We start from the raw sequence: 16,867 nt of genomic DNA, 5'->3' as shown, positions 1-16,867 counted from the left end.
GAAGATCTGGGTGAAAGACTGCAGCAGTCTATAACTTTCAGTTTAACAACGATTAAGTATTATTAAACTCCAGTTTTGAAATTAAGGATTTTTTAGTGGAAGCAAAAGATTTTGAGACAATCTGACTTTGATGTAAACGTTTTGTATTAATAAAAAAATAAAGTACACATAAGGAGCTGCTCTATCCTTTAATGGAAAAAAGGAAAAGACAACGATTAAGTATTATTAAACTCCAGTTTTGAAATTAAGGATTTTTTAGTGGAAGCAAAAGATTTTGAGACAATCTGACTTTGATGTAAACGTTTTGTATTAATAAAAAAATAAAGTACACATAAGGAGCTGCTCTATCCTTTAATGGAAAAAAGGAAAAGATAAAAAAAGTAATTTGGAGTTGCATAACATTGGAATCTTTGATTTTCAAAGTGTTTTCTAAGTCCTGTACTTTTTCTTTTTAATAATTATTAATCCATTAATCCTTTTCATGTAGGTTAAAAAAAGTCATGATTAAGTGATTTTACTGAAGTTATAAAATTCTCAGAGTATCTGATGAAAAGGTGAACAAGGGCGTGGATGTTTGTGTCTGCAAACTTGATATCCAAAGACTGGCTGAATGTTTTCCTTGCTGTATGGAAGTTTTGGTCCCTGGTGTAGATCTAAAGTGGATTTCTTTACTACAAAGGAGCTATGAAAGGTCTCTTCCTCAAAAGTTTAGAATGAGGAACAAATGCTTCATAATTGGTTACTAGTACCACAAGCAAAACAAAATCCTCCATGAAACACTTGAAACTTATACCTCAAGCAAGAAGAGCACTATGAAGGTAAGTTAAACTTTTACTCTTGAAGTCAGTATGATACTTGGGGTTTCTTTTAATCCTTGATACAGACTTGAACATCACTTGACAGATGTAAGGAATATTTTAAATTTGGATGATCTTGATTTTGTGATTATTTGGGAAGAAGAAGCCTCATCCAGTTCTATTTTGACAATAGATGTATCCATTTTGGCTGCACCCATGTTCTATGACTCTGTTGAGTGCAATCTCCCAGTCATTGCTAGGGGTATTAGAAATATACCTTCTGGACTATTCAAGGGAAAACCTTCCTGGGAACATTCCTGAGAACTTAACCATCATAGTCTTTGTGACTTTTGGCTATCACAGTATTGCCTGTGGGACAGGAAGAGAGCCACCCTAAATTGCCTAATATGGTCTCTGCTCTTGGTTTTTCCCCAGTTCTTGCACATTTTAAACCTACAAGCCAGTAAGGACTGACATAGCTGCAATGAGCTCAAGAATCCTGCATTTTCATGGGCCTGTAAGCTTCAGTTTGCAAGTGTGCATGAGCAGAGTTTTGATAAACACTTAGCTCTTCATCAGTATTTTTCAGTCCTGGTCACATATTGAAAATTATCTACATATTTACATTTTAGAAAATGTATCATACATTGGGGCCTCCAACCAACTGAATGAAAATCTGGAGTTGAAGCCCATACTTCTGCATTTTAATAAAGCTTTAATGGTCATTCCAAGGCACTGCCTGGTTTGAGAACTATTACCCTATATGCGCTCATGAACCAGAACATACACACAACCTTAAACTATGGGAAGGCTAAATGCTTTTGGTTCTGTCACTCACCAGTTGACTGTGGAACACTCATGCAGTAAATGGTATACCATTAGTCTGAAAGAATTCATACACTTCTAGGAGTGCTCAGTTTATGCTCTGAGAATAATTTAAAGACCCAGTAATTTCAAGCTCCTGGAACAAGGGCATAGTTGTCAGGGTATAGATGAATGTTTAACAGATATAATGGGAATATCCAAAATGGCTTTGTAATATTCAAACAGCTTTGCCCTGTTGAATCTGTTTTCTGGTTTTGCCCCAGTCTGAAGACTTGGCAGGTGCTTTCTGCACCTCAACTTCCTCATCATCAATGGCACTTTAGTCTCTGAGGAATGATTTGAGTCCAGAGAACTGCCGGGCTGCAGAATGAACAGCCATATAGCCCTTTAAAAATACTATATGCACCTTCAGGTCCAAATGTCTTTCATTCACATTCTGCAAGAGGCTGCATTTCCATTCCAAGAAAGACTTTTGATTTTTTTAAAAATATGTTTTCAGAGTGGAAAAAATGTGGAAAGATAAGGTCTTCTGGGGGAGTAGATCATCCCTGGGAATGACTTGGAATGAGTTTTCCTGATGAGTTATGGGAGCATGAACACATATCCTGTTTTCCTTCTCAATTCAGAGAAGTTTTCACAGAGTTGCCTGTTTGCTCCAGCTCATTCATTCTGTTTGTACTCCTTTTTCTAAGACATCTGAAAAGAACCATTGGCTCAAAGGTTCCATCCCAGGTGTGATGAGGATTTCTGGAAGGACAGCTCTTGTTGAATGTTATGATTGTCCACATTTCATTTTTCCTTTCTAAGGAATTCCAAAATGAGCGAGCCACTCTCCATATCCCAGATGTTGTTGTAAAGCAGAATTTTGGAACATTTGAACGAAAATTCAATCCCCTAAAGTTCAGCCGAGTCCCAGCTCTCCAACTAAACACTGACAAAAATGTATTTGTGCAACGGTTCACATGACTTCCTCAGCGCGCTGCGTCCCCGGCCGCGTGACTCAGTCCCAGATGAGCTGACACACCGTACTGTAAATTTCATAACCACCAAACTCCAGGATGCTAGAATCGAGGCCCTGGTTCGTGTTTTTTGGGAGACTAAAGTTCTGGAAATATCCTTTAAGGTTGATTTTTATCAGACCTTTAAGCAATGTTGTTTAAAAAAACACCTCCAAAAAAAAAAACAAAACCCTAAAAAGTTCAAGTTTGTTAAAAAGCTTCCTACATAGTGTTGGCAATCATTTCAGTAAGACTAGTATTTTGAAGAACACCTCTTAGGGGATGAGTATTAGTCATTATTATCTTGTCCAGATTTAAGCAGATAATTTTGGGAAATGTCAATATCCATGATTTAAAAACAGTCAAGAGACAGGCCAATATATATATCATGGAAAATGCTTTCGAAGGTTTACGTGCCATCTCGAATGTTCGATTTTAACGTGTACAAATCTCAATTTTCCATTCCTCCTTCTGCCCACCACTCACCTGTGTTTGTCTAATAGAAACCAGTGACTACAGCTCTGGTTACACATCTGTTTCATGCATGTGCGATTACAAGCCGTTTTAGCAACTAGTAAAACTACAGGTGTCTGGGTTTTAATGTAACCATTTTAAAAGAGCAGTTCATGGGACTCTGATTATTATTTTTTATAGCTGGCAATGTTCCTACTATAGACTGCCAGCTCAAGGGTTAAATGTAACTCTTTTCTCATTCTGGTAGAATCTCTGAAATCGTCCATTAACTGATTTCTTAAACTTGGAATCCATACTGCCAAATACAGCTATTGTATCCTGTACAGACAGCCTGTACTTCTGTTTCTATATGTCTCCAGCGACAAATAATTAACTGGATTTTGAATGCTGGATGCTAAAGTCATTAAGGATGTGTATCTATTTGGCTTGCTTACTTCTATACCATAATAAGGACCACAATTACCATCACATCACTTTGAGAAATAATGTGGACACATGGTTTCGTAACAGCTGTAGAAAGTCCATCAGTGCCCTTACAATCAGTTCCGTTCTGTGTAAATGAAAAATTTGACTTGGAAATTTCTTCATTTTTACCTCTCATCATCTGAGTGTAACTGGAAGATGCAAGAGTTCCAAGAACTATTCTAACAACTACTGAAATCCATTATTTCTACTAAAATACTCCAAGAACACATTCATCGTCTCTTAGAAGAAAAAATGGGTGTGGAAAAATTATAAGTGGAGAAAACTTATTTGCAGATTAATCTAACTAGACTAAAATTAAGATTTAAATTTTTAAAATATCCTGTCCAGTGCCTCCAAACTCAGCACACATTGAAGGAGGGACAAGTCTAAATCAATTACAAATATGACTTTGCTTCACGGTAATAGAGACAGGTCGCACTGCTATATTTAAGGCTCTGGTGACATTTCTATTACAAATATAAGCATCAATTTTCCAGGAATTTATTGCTCAGCCATAACAATTTTTAGATAGGATCATTTATGAAATTCTAGTGCTTGGCTCCCAAACCAGATAGTTTTATTTACTTCTTCGAAAATAATAAACAGAGTTTAAAAGTTCTGGATGAACAAAAAAAAATTAGTAGTTATAATTGTGAAAATTTCCTTTGTTAAATAAAGTTTGGCTACTTCACAGAAACTTTAGAGACTGTAGTTAATTTCTCGGTAATATACTTTCATTGGGCCTTTAACCATAACAGCATGATGATGTGTCTATGGCATAGATAGAACCTAGGATTGATGACACCCCAAACATTTTAATCCTCTGTATGCTAATTAGTTACTCAAATTACAGAGAGAAAAATTTCCTTCTGTTGTATGATAGCTTTAAAACACAAAATAAATGAAGGCAAACTTTCTAGAATATGTGAGAATTTGACTCTAGCATTAGTTTGAATAATATTTTAAACATGTTAAAATACTTTAACATATTTAGGTATTTAAAAAGTCAAAATCCTTGATTAAAATCCTCAGTAGTGACTGTTGTCTTCTAGAAAAAGTCGTCATGTTTAAGGTACTCCAAAAATTTGTTCCCAGCTTACCTTTCCCACCTCAGCTTTCACTGCTTCTGTTTGTGAACCCTAGTCTGCTGCTAACCTTGACTTCCAGCCATTTCCAGACACATCTGACCTACCTCTACTTTTGCCTTTTCTCATAACCCATCTTTATCCAAATCGTTCTCATTCTCCCAGGCCCAGTTCAAATACCACCACCTCCAAAAATATTTTACTCATCCACCATGCAGAAGTAATTCTTCTCCATGAACTCTGAAATTATTTGGTTTGTCTATCAACAAATGAATGGATAAAGAAGATGTGATATATACATACATACATATACACACAATGGAATATTACTCAGCCATAAAAAAAAATGAAATTTTGCCATTTGCAATATGGATGGACCTGGAGGGTATTATGCTTAGTGAACTAAGTCAGACAGAGAAAGACACTTATATGTAGAATCTAAAAAATAAAACGAATGAATATAACAAAATAGAAACAGACTCATAGAACAAACTAGTGGTTACCAGTGGGGAGAGTGTAAGGGGAGGAGGGAAGATAGGGGAAGGGGATTAAGAGGTACAAAGTACTAGTTATAAAATAAATAAGATACAAGTATGTAAAGTACAGCGCTGGGAATACAGCACAGTACAGCACAGGAAATATAACCAATATTTTATAATAATTTAAAATGGAATATAAGCTATAAAAATGATTGAATAACTATGTTGTACACCTGAAACTAATATAATATTGTAAATTAACTATACTTCAATTAAAAAATATTTGGTTTTTACAATCATTATGTATGTATATATTATCAATGTCCTATATACTAAAGAGGGGCTCAGTGAAGGTTTGCAGATCATATAAATAGCTGAATGAATAAATATCTACTATGTTTGGACTATGCTTTCTATTAGGGTCAGGCAATAGATAATAGAGTATGACACAGAAATATGTTAATGTAGATACATAATATGTATGTTAACATGATATTTTTAGGAAATCCTAGCCCATCCAAAAGTAAATAACACTTTGAAAAAAAGTAAAATGGAAACAAATTTGATTTGCTGTAGTAGGCCAGACTCTTCTTATTCATTAAGGCTAAAAATACTAACCTTGCCCTTTCCATTGTGATATATCTGAAATGTCATACTTATCTGCCCCCTGCTCTTCCTGCCCCGTATCAAGCCTGCACCATCTCTTGACAGCAAAACATTTCCTAACAGGTTTCTTTGATTCCAACTTTATCCTCTTTCATGGGCTGTCAGAATGAACTTCCTGATATAAAGACAAGAGGATGTCAATCCCCTGCCTAGAAATCTTTGATGACTCACAAAACAAACTTCTGACGGTCTACACGTGAAGTTCAAATCCCTTAAGCTGTCATTCAGTGCTCTCAATCATCTGCTCTCAGCGTGCTTCCCCTAATCCATCTCCTCTCACCTCCCACCTCGTGGCCTCTGCTCAGTCTCCTGATGAACTTCACCTCACCTTGAAAATGCCGTTATACATCCTTCCTATGGACAGGAGCATCCTTCCTCCCATTTTGCCGAGCAAATGCTTCCTATTGTTCTAGGCTTAGCTCCAGTGCGCCCGTCTCTGCTGAGCCTTCTCTGACCCTTCCGGCCAGAATGGATTGCATTGTATTTGTTATTCACCTATATTTCAGAGTGCCTAAACCTAAGGTGAGCAGCTTGCATTTTCAGCCCTACCAGTTACATGGATACTTCTTGAACACAGGAACCATGTCACCATCGTGTTTGTACCTCTTGCATCAAGTGCCTTCTCACTCTGCTTTTCACACAGTACTTGACTGCCTCGTGATGAATTCAGTCACACCTTTTAGATGTATAATATACTTTAATAAGAATTGTATTCCTAGGATAAACAAATAACTTCAGAAAATTCTGATTAACAGTCATAAGTTAATAATGGGTTTAATTGCTGAAGCTTTGAATGGTTGGCAGATTTGAGTGAATTATCTCTGTGTCAATTATTTTTCTCCGTCAAATACATTGGGGAATAAGAAAAAAAGTTTGATATTTAACCTCTCAGTTACTTTTTGGAATCCAGGACAGTTTGGAATTGAATGATCTCTGCATGGATAAATATTAATATAATAATAATGCCTTTAGTGTTGGTACTTTTATTTAAGTTTGGAAAGTTAGGTGGAGTATAATATTACCCATGGAGTGAGTGATGACCTCATTCTCCATGGCAATAATCTAGCTTTCAGAAAAGGTCAAACAAACCCCTTTATTTATTTTTTATTAACCTTTTTATTTTGAAACAAGCTCCTTTTGTAAAGAACAAAAGTAGGCTTGAGTTTAACTTTGCTGGTTGTCTGGACTATAAAAATGAAAGTATAAGCCAAGCCACCAAATGAAAAGAAACAGGGGGTCTCTTTCATTTGGAAAAGAAATTGTAAAACACAGCTCACACCAGGCATTTATTCATTTTTATATTTCATGCATTTTAAGAGTTGCTATTGCAACTATGATATTTTAAATACTTAATTTTGGGAGGGGTGTGTGTGTGTGTGTGTGTGTGTGTGTGTCTAAGGCTAAGATTCTGAATTGTAGGATAGGTGCCTTCTTCTCAAGAAGCAAAAGCCCCAAACACTTTTACATATAGAGTCTTACTCTGTGTGTAAACGTTGATAATTCCTTAAGGAGATGTTCTAGCACATGTCTGGTATCAGATTTCTACAGAGGGCAAGTGAACATGGCCCATTGGCTACAGATGGAACAGAGCTCTCTGATGGCCTTGGAGGCGAGGGTGGAAGGTTATTTTAACCTGATAATGTTGGAAATTCTGCATTATGGCATTTGTCAGTATGAAACCACGCTCAACTTACCTTACAGATAAGAATGCAAAATCCAGAGAAGGAAAATAACCTCTCTAGACAGGGGCCAATCTGGACTGAGTTGTAATTTTCTCAGTGCCCAGTTGTTATCACCAGCTCATTCTTCTCACCAGTATAAATTTGGGGGTTTTCCTCCTTGGTAAACATTGTGATCTATCCCTTTAATTTATTTTGTTCCCTTCTGAGCTTGGCAGTTAGCTGGAGGTAAGCACAGCTGCATGACTGCTGAGCGTGTTTCCAGATGCTTTCAGATGAAGACAGAAACTCTTTCATCCTGTAAGCTCCAGCTGAATCCGGAGGCCAGAGGCCAGGACTACCTGTACACATTTTCTTTAACATCTCCAGCCAGCTTTGCTGACAGAATTGTATGGTTCCACATGTCTTAATTCAAGAGACACTTATTTAGCCAGGGATTCCTGGTGAAGTGCAGCATTTTGAAAGTTTTAAAAAAACCTCTGTAAATGAGTCAACTAGACTTAATTGAAAGGAAGATGTTACTTCGTTATATTCCCTATAACAGTGCTGTCCAGTAGAAGTTACTGTAATGATGGAAACATACTATACCAGGGCTGTTCAATATGGTAGCCATGGGACTTCCCTGGTGGTGCAGTGGTTAAGAATCCGCCTGCCAATGCAGGGGACACGGGTTCGAGCCCTGGTCTGGGAAGATCCCACATGCCGCGGAGCAGCTAAGCCCATGCATCACAACTACTGAGCCTGCGCTCTAGAGCACGCAAGCCACAACTACTGAGCCCACGTGCCACAACTACTGAAGCCCACCCACCTAGAGCCAGTGCTCTGCAGCAAGAGAAGCCACCGCAGTAAGAAGTCAACTCACTGCAACTAGAGAAAACACGTGCACAGCAACAAAGACCCAACACAGCCAAAAATAAATAAATTAATTAAAAAAAAATGTGGTAGCCATTAGCAACATGTGGCTACTGAGCACTTGAAATGTGGCTTGTGTGACTGAGGAACTGAATTTTAAATTAAATTTAGTTTAATTTAAATATTCACATGTGATTAGCAGTTTCCATGTTGGATTGAGCAGCTCTACAATAATCTGTGGTTGAAACATAGGAAGAAAAATTTTACAAATGGTTTATAGTTAATTACTGCCCATTTTTTCTTGTAGTCAATAGGTGCCATACCTTCTTACTGATGAATCGATATAGTGGGGTGATTAATACAGATCCATGTGATAATATGGCTTAATTACTCATTGGAACTACAGTGCTGCAGTGAAATAATGAACCTGCTTGCAGCATTCCTATTACAGAGACTCAAAGCATGCCTTCGAGCACTAAAGGGTCTGGCTTTGCCATCTTCTGAGTGACCTTGGGCAATTAAAAATATTTCATTATTTTTTTCTTCCTTATTGCCAGCTTGATTCCATTTTCTCTTCCTCCCTGTATTAGTTAGCTATTACATCATTAATGCTGTATAAAAAAACACCCCAAATTCAGTGGTTTAATATGATAGTTGTTCTTATCTATGTACCTGAGTTTGGTACTGCAGGTGTTTAATAGATCTAGGCTAACCTCAGTTGGTGTTGGCACCAAGCAGCAAGTTAGTCCAGGTCTGCTTCATGTCTCCTGGTCCCTGTGGACCTGCTTGGGCACGTTGCTTTCACGGTGATGGTAGAAGTGCAGAAGAGCAAAAGCCAAATTGCAGGAGTACACTTCAAAACTCTGTTCATTTCATGTCTGCTAATATCTCATTGGGTAAATCAAGTCACATGACCAAGCCCAGCATCAGTGGAGCAGGATATTATACTCCACCCATGGAGGTGCAAGGAGAGAGCAAATAATTGCTAAACAATCATCTAACTGGTTGGCCACACTCTACTATAACCCTCTTTTCCCCAAATAGTGCCATTTACTATTTGATAAGCTCAGTGTTCACTTGTAAAATGAGAACAGTAGTAATAATGCCTGCCTCACAGATTTTTTTTTAAGATTGCTTGAGAACTTAGAAAAGGAGCTGTTTAATGAATAAACTATATCAAATGACTAAAATATACTTTTAATTATTTTAATGAGTCTCTCCACCATCAGAGTTACCACTTTATAAACAGAGCAAACTTTTAAAAACACATTGCTTTATCCTACACTGGATAGTGCAATTTAACTTACGCATGTAATCTCCCATACTCAATCAAATAACTTACCCACTGACATTAAAGGAGACAAGTCAATTACCTGTTAGAGTGGATATTGTTGACTCTTCAGTATCTATTCTGTACCTTCTCAGTAAGAGGCAGCAGTATGGTTAGAGGAATTGACTCCTGCTTAAAGGATGGGCCAAGCTGGTATAAGGATAATCCCATTCTTTCTGTTAGTCCTTCATTTGGGAATGTGTGTTTAATATGGTTTTATCTAATGAGACCCAGCTAGAGGTTATTGGAGGTTTCTAAGGATGTTTTTCTATTCTTGAGAGAGTTATGGGAAATCATTCTCTTTCTCTCACTAAATGTGAATGAAGTAGCAAGGTATCTTAGCTGCTGCTCGTAGGTATTCTGCAACTCTGGCTCAAAGAAAGGCTGAGCCAAGAGAATGACAGAAAAAGTCCTGATAGGGCCCTGCCCCAAACCTACCCTACCTATTAACTTTCAATTGTGTGACTTATTAATTGTTCTAATCATTTAAGCCTCTGAGTTAGCTTGTATGTCTTCATTCTCTTTTAATTATTCATGCTATTTAACTCCCTCCTTTCTTATTCATTTATTCATTCATTCATTTGTTCACTGAATATGATCACATGAAGGTCAATGAAGTGCATAGTTCTCACTAGGCTTTAGGAAAGATGCAAAATGAATTTAAGAAACAAACTTCCAGCAATTTTGGGTAAAATTGCTAAGGAAAATTATGCTTTAATAAACTCCTCTATTTCAAACACTTGCCAGCTAGGGATGGAATTAAAAGACAGATAATCAAAATGATATAGCTGGGTACAAATATGAGTAAACATATCTGTGGATCACAAATTACACAGAAGCACAAAGTGTGAGCAGGGATGAAAGTGCAGATCTGACAGATTCCAACTCTGGAAGCAGGCAGTGGCAGCTTGGAGTAAGCTGCACCAAGACAGATAGCAGACCTAGCCAAGCTTACAGCTTGAAGCCAGGAACCGAGGTGGGCCAACCACCTCCTGAAATGAGGTTGAAAAAAGGTTACTGCTGACTCACTGCCTGAAGTCGTAGTTTTATAGGACTCAGTGGGCCCAGGCAGACAAGCAGACAAAAACAGTCTCAAAACAGGGAATTGAGCCAACCCATCTGATGACCGGATTTGTGATATCTTTCAAATCAAGATGGAGCAGGAGAAGAATCCAATCTTGTATAACCTGGGTGTTGACTGGGCGTCAGTCTCAACAATAACAGACCGGAAGGGAGAATCCAGGAAGACAGATAAAGAGAGACAAGGAGATGAGAACAGAGAGAGAACAGAAAAATTATGCAGAAAAAAAATCCCAAACAAGAGAAGTCTAATACTAAACAAAATAATCAATAAAATCAACAAACAGGGGCTTCCCTGGTGGCGCAGTGGTTGAGAATCTGCCTGCCAATGCAGGGGACACGGGTTCGAGCCCTGGTCTGGGAAGATCCCACATGCTGCGGAGCAGCTGGGCCCGTGAGCCACAGTTACTGAGCCTGCACGTCTGGAGCCTGTGCTCCGCAACAAGAGAGGCCGCGATAGTGAGAGGCCCGCGCACCGCGCTGAAGAGTGGCCCCCGCTCCTCACAACTGGAGAAAGCCCTCGCACAGAAACGAAGACCCAACACAGGCATAAGGAAATAAATTAATTAAATAAATAAATTCTTTAAAAAAAAAAATCGACAGAATAGGAATTAATTTAATGATATAGTCAGAAAAAGACTAAAATGAGAATGTTTAGAATGTTTGAAGGGATAAATAAAAAGATTTTACTCATTAAAAAGAAAAATGCTATGAAACAAAGGCAGCCAGAGCTAAATCAGGGACGGAAAGATATAAAAAAAAAACTGGGACCATAGAAATAAAAATACAGCTATTGAAATAAAAGTTCAATAAATGTGATAATATCTAGAAATTGACAATTGGTGTCTTAGATGATATTCCTAAGTAATAACCCCTGTCTCAGCACCAAAGCTTTAAGAGACAAATGTATCATGTCTTTATTTCAGAGCATAGAGAAGGAAAAAATTACTATACCTTTGGTAAAAACTTTAAAAGGAGAGTAAAAGAAGGAAATATAGATTAATAATACATAGTTGCCTGCATCCTAAATAAAATAACAAATTATCTCTACTAATATATTTTAGAAAGCGTGAACAAGTAGAGTTTACTTCAAGAATGTAAGAATAATTTAACTTTAGAATGTATACTAATTAATTCAAATTAGCTGATGAACAGAGAAAAAATGTGGTTATTCATTCATCTGTCAATGGATACTTAGGTTGTTTCCATGTTTTGGCTATTGTAAATAATACTGCAGTGAACTTGGGGGTGCAGATATCTTTTCAAGCCAGTGATCTTGTTTCCTTTGAATAGATACCCAGAAGTGGAATTGTTGGGTTATATGGTAGTTCTATTTTTAAGTTTTTGAGGAAACTCCATGTTATTTTCTGTTATGGTTTCACCAATTTACATTCCTACCAACAGTATACAAGAGTTTACTTTTCTGCATAGCCTCACCAACCCTTGTTATTTCTTGACTTTTCACTAGTAGCCATTCTAACAGGCATGAAGTGATATCTCACTGTGGTTTGATTTGCATTTGCCTGATGATTAGTGATATTGAGCACCTTTTTCAGGTACCTGCTATCCACGTGTATGTCTTCTTTGAAGAAATGTCTATCCAAGTCCTCTGCCCAATTTTTTATTGAATTAAATTTTTTTCTATTGGGTTGTATGAGTTCTTTACATATTTTTGATATTAAATCCTTTGTTGTAAACCTAACTCTAATACAATATTTTATGTCAATTATATCTCAATTTAAAAAATGTAATTATCTTAATAGATTCAGATAAAATTGGTAAAAATCTGTGTTCACTCACAATTAAAAAACAAGAACAAAATACGAAACTCAGAGCAAGTTAGAAATAGAAGGGAAATGTTCAAACCTGAAAAACGAACTATGAAAAACTTTGAAGAAACATCATATATCTGTGAACTGTTAATGAGAAGCATTCCATTTTGGTAAGAAAAAAGACAAGTGTGAATCCCTACTATCAGTACTCTTCAGTATTTTACTTGCAGCTTTACCAGTGCAATAAGACGAGAAAAAAATAAATAAATATACAAACTAGAAAGGAAGAGAGAGATCTGTTTTTATTTCTGGTAATAGCAGTTCTACATAGAAAAATCAAGAATCTCTATAGACAAATTATTAAAACTAATAATAGGAGAATTCGGAAAGATTGATGATCCAGAGACATCAATATGCAAAAATTGAACAATGTTTCTTTTCAATGAAATAACCAATTAAAATATAATTAAAATAAGATGTTTCAAATAGTAAAACGATTCTATAAGGTATCTAGAAGTTAATTTAACAAAAAATTAGCAAGATTTTTGTGGAGTACCTTAAAAACATTATTGAAAGACAAAAGAGTATGCCAGAAGAAAAAAGATAAACCAAGATTCAGGATGAGAAAATTTTAAATTGTAAAGTTATTAATTCCTATTTCCATGGTTAATCTATGACTTAATGCAATTTCAATAAAAACAATCATTATGTGACTCTAAAACTATTACTCAAACACCGAGAACCAAGAAAAATTAGTGTAATTCTGAAGAATAATAAAATAGTGGAATAAGTTGTTTTAGCGCAACAAATTAGGCTGGAATAATTTGTTTTCTATGAAATTGAATGCCTAATCATACTAATGCTTAAAAACAAACTCCAGGGATATTAAGCATCCAAATATTAGGGAAAAAATAATGCTTTCAGAAAAAAATATAAGAAAATATCTTTATGAGTGAAGATATCTTCCTTAAATAAGATGCAAAAAGTATCAATCATAAAGGAAAATGTTTATGACTTTCACTGTACTAAAATTTGAAATTATTATAAACAACAACAAAAAAAAGAAAGTTAAAAACAACAACAAGAAACAAACAACCAAACACTGGGAGAATATATTTATAGCTCAACAACTAACAAGGAGCTACTAGCCACGAAATACAACAAGGTCTTATAAATCATTAAAAAGAGACAATCTAATATAAAAACAGGCAAAAGATGTGAACCCAAATGGCCAATATATACATGTAAACATACTAGTCACACCAGGAATAACTGATATAAAAATTTAAACCAATTGGATCAGTAAAAAAGAGTTTAGCATGTAAGTGAAGTAACATGAATTTTCAGAACATGTCAAAACCACTTTTGAAAGAAATTTGTCAATATCTAGTAAAGGTGAAGAGAAGGCCATATCTGACCCATTTCTACATTTGTGTATCACAGAAACCCTCATACTTGTGCACAAGGAAATGTGTACAAGAATGTTAACGCAACATTTCACAATCTGCCACAGGGAGGATGAGTTTTAAAATTTGGTGTATTTATGCACAAGGCTTTATAGCTTTTACAATGAATGTACCTTTAATAATTAAGTTTAAAATATATTTTAAACAACAAAAGAAAGACGTGTAGGATAATATATACAGCATGATACCATTTATATAAGGTTTAACATCATGCAAAAAAAAAAAGAATATATACTATGAACATTTGTGCGTGAAAAAAACGCTAGACTTGGGATATTCAGGTTATTCAGGTTCATATTAATGGTTCCCTCTGCGGAAGGAAATAGGAAAGTGGAATAGAAAAACAGTATCTAGGCAGGCTTCAGTATTTTAAAGATTATTTACATTATCTCTAAAAACATCAGAAATAAGTGTACAAAAATGTCAAGATTTGACAAAGCTAGTAGAGGGAAGGGATACATGGGAGTTCCTTTTGTTAATTCTCTGCATTTTTCTCTCTGATATATTTCATGGAGAAGATAAAGAGAGGATGAGAGTGAGATTTTCAAGATGGAGTGATGATTATGGATTTATGAATGATGAAGAAAACATTGTGGTTGAAACACTAGTACAGACAAGTCTTCTGATGGAGTTGTTGCTTCCTTTCCTGAGTGAGCTTTTCAATAGCCTCTCTCTATCCATCACCTCCAGCCACTTTCAGCTCAATATACACTTCTAGATTCAGACGAGTGGAGAAGGAGAAAACCAGTATTTCTGGCACACGCTCTTTACAGGGGGGTTGTGTGTGACTGGAATTCCCTTGTCAAGATTACAGAAACAAAAGACATTTTCAGGTGTTCTGGGGCTTTGGGAGGTCATGGAGTCTGTGATTCCCAACTGGTCCAGAGAGGTGGTTAATTTTTTTCCCAATATTTCCAATAGCCTAACAGAAATTGAGCAATTATCCAAGCTAAGACTACCAAGGCTATTAATGTTTCCTTTTTTTTTAAACTGTTGCATGAAATATATCAATGACATGGTTTTACTAGCTACCTCTTACTGTTAAGGGGCTCTCGTAAACTCTAACAACATTATAGGCATGTTTGAGCATCTTAGGGAAAAATAATAGAGGAGTCCAGAAGCTTAAGTAGGATAGACTGGGAAATACAGGTTTGCATCAATGTCTCTGAAAAAACAAAAAAGAGACAGATTTCATGATTTATTCAGGCCCATTCAATCCGATATGGCAGAGGCAGGGCTTAAGGATCTTTTCATGGTCAGTTCAAGCATTCTTCCCATTGATAACAATCCTCTCTCTAGTACTTCCTGTTAGGTTCAGGCTCTAACTCACTCAAAAGCTGTGAGGCAGGCTGAACCAGTTCTGGAAGCAGAGTTAACGTGTTGTGGTAGCAAAAACACTGGATTTAGTCATACGTCTCTTTTGAGTTCTGGAGATTCTACTAACTGGAGTGTAGCATTGCCTTTCTCTTCTGTAGAATAGAGTTGCACTAAAAATCATCTGCCCAGGCAGGGATTGTTTCTCAGCACCATCCTCTTGTGTCCTGGTGGGGTTCGTGTCACTTGTTCTACCCATAGAATATCAGCAGAAGTTGTGTGTATCACTTCTGAACCAAGGAGCTTAACGCATGGATGCTTATTTCACTTCCTCTTTCCCCATCTGCTTACAGGTTGCAGAAGCTTTGAAGACGAGAGGAAGGTGAAGTCACAGATTCAAGGAGGCTGGATCTCTGAATGACCACATGGATGACTCTCTACCCCACCTTTACGGGGCTGCAAGATAATAAAAAAAGTAAGATTTATTGTATTAGGTTTCTGAAATTTTGGTATTTGTTTGTTACAGTTGCTAGCCTTCCCCTAACTAATATACAAGTTTTAGGCCTTTTAATGTGTCATTCGCTCTTCTGTGCTTCAGTTTCCTTATCTGAAAAGTGGATGCTAATCCCTAGAGTCATACAGGATTATTGTAGGTCTCCAGTGAGATATAAGAAGAAAGTGCTGGATAAACTGAAGCAAATTGAGGGCAGCCACTTAGAGCTTCACAACTTAAATATCCTCCTAGCAATTAAAGGAAGCAAATGGGAATCGTTCTGCAGCTGCCACCAAAATTGAATCAACTTTAGCGTTTAACCACACCATTCTCCCTCTGTAATTCCTTAAGCTTTATGTCCGCTTCCCACTAGTGACACCTCTTCAGTCAATCAGTCAATCAGTCAAACAAACGAATAATTAATCCAAAGCTATTTGGTAACTGCCATGCTCAGGGCATGCAGTTAAGCCGTTCCTGAGTTTTATGCATTTAATTCCAATGATTAATGTTGACCTTGATGTCTATTACCCTGTTTATGGAGAAAGGAGGGAAGGCATACAAAAAAACAAAATAAGATTTGCCATAATCCCACTTCGGTGATAATCACATACAGGTAAATATTTTTTAAGCCTTTTGTTTTCTACATGTATGTAAATTTTTAATTAAAAAAATGGGAACCATGGTCTACATACAGCTTTGTAAAAATTTTTTTCACTCAAAATATGGAAAAATTTTTCAAGTCAATAAATAACTATGTAATCATTTTTAGCAGTTATGAGGATTTTGCTCTCTAGATATTTGACTATCCAACCAATTGTGACAAACATTTAGGTCACTTAATATTTTTCAAGGTTATAAATAACATTGCAACATTTTTTTTTTATACATATACAGATCTTTGGCATATTTGTTTGTTTATTTTCCTAGGAGAAAAATCTTAACATTTGCATTTCTGTATCAAAATACAGGCACCTTTTTAAGGTTTTTCATTCAGAGTGCCCCATTACTTCAGAAACATTTTTATCCTATTTTCCAATAAGGCTATTTACATTTTTATTTTAAAATCTTTTGTATATAAAAAAATGAAATGAC

The 16,867-nt window shown here is 36.2% G+C and overlaps 1 long non-coding RNA gene across 3 annotated transcripts in view; it reads left to right on the top strand.

Moving 5' to 3' along the window:
• Positions 1–214: 214 nt before the first annotated feature.
• The window catches only part of LOC309610648, a 126,783-nt gene continuing 110,130 nt past the window's right edge, over positions 215–16,867 (top strand). For all 3 annotated transcript variants that reach the window (XR_014234100.1, XR_014234101.1, XR_014234102.1), the window contains exon 1: positions 215–15,757. This is a non-coding gene — a long non-coding RNA (uncharacterized lncRNA). The remainder of the gene's footprint in view (positions 15,758–16,867) is intronic.

Source organism: Balaenoptera borealis (genome assembly GCF_965194805.1).
Source record: "Balaenoptera borealis genome assembly, chromosome: 14".
Taxonomy (NCBI): domain Eukaryota; kingdom Metazoa; phylum Chordata; class Mammalia; order Artiodactyla; family Balaenopteridae; genus Balaenoptera; species Balaenoptera borealis.
This window is presented reverse-complemented; position numbering and strand designations above follow the sequence as displayed.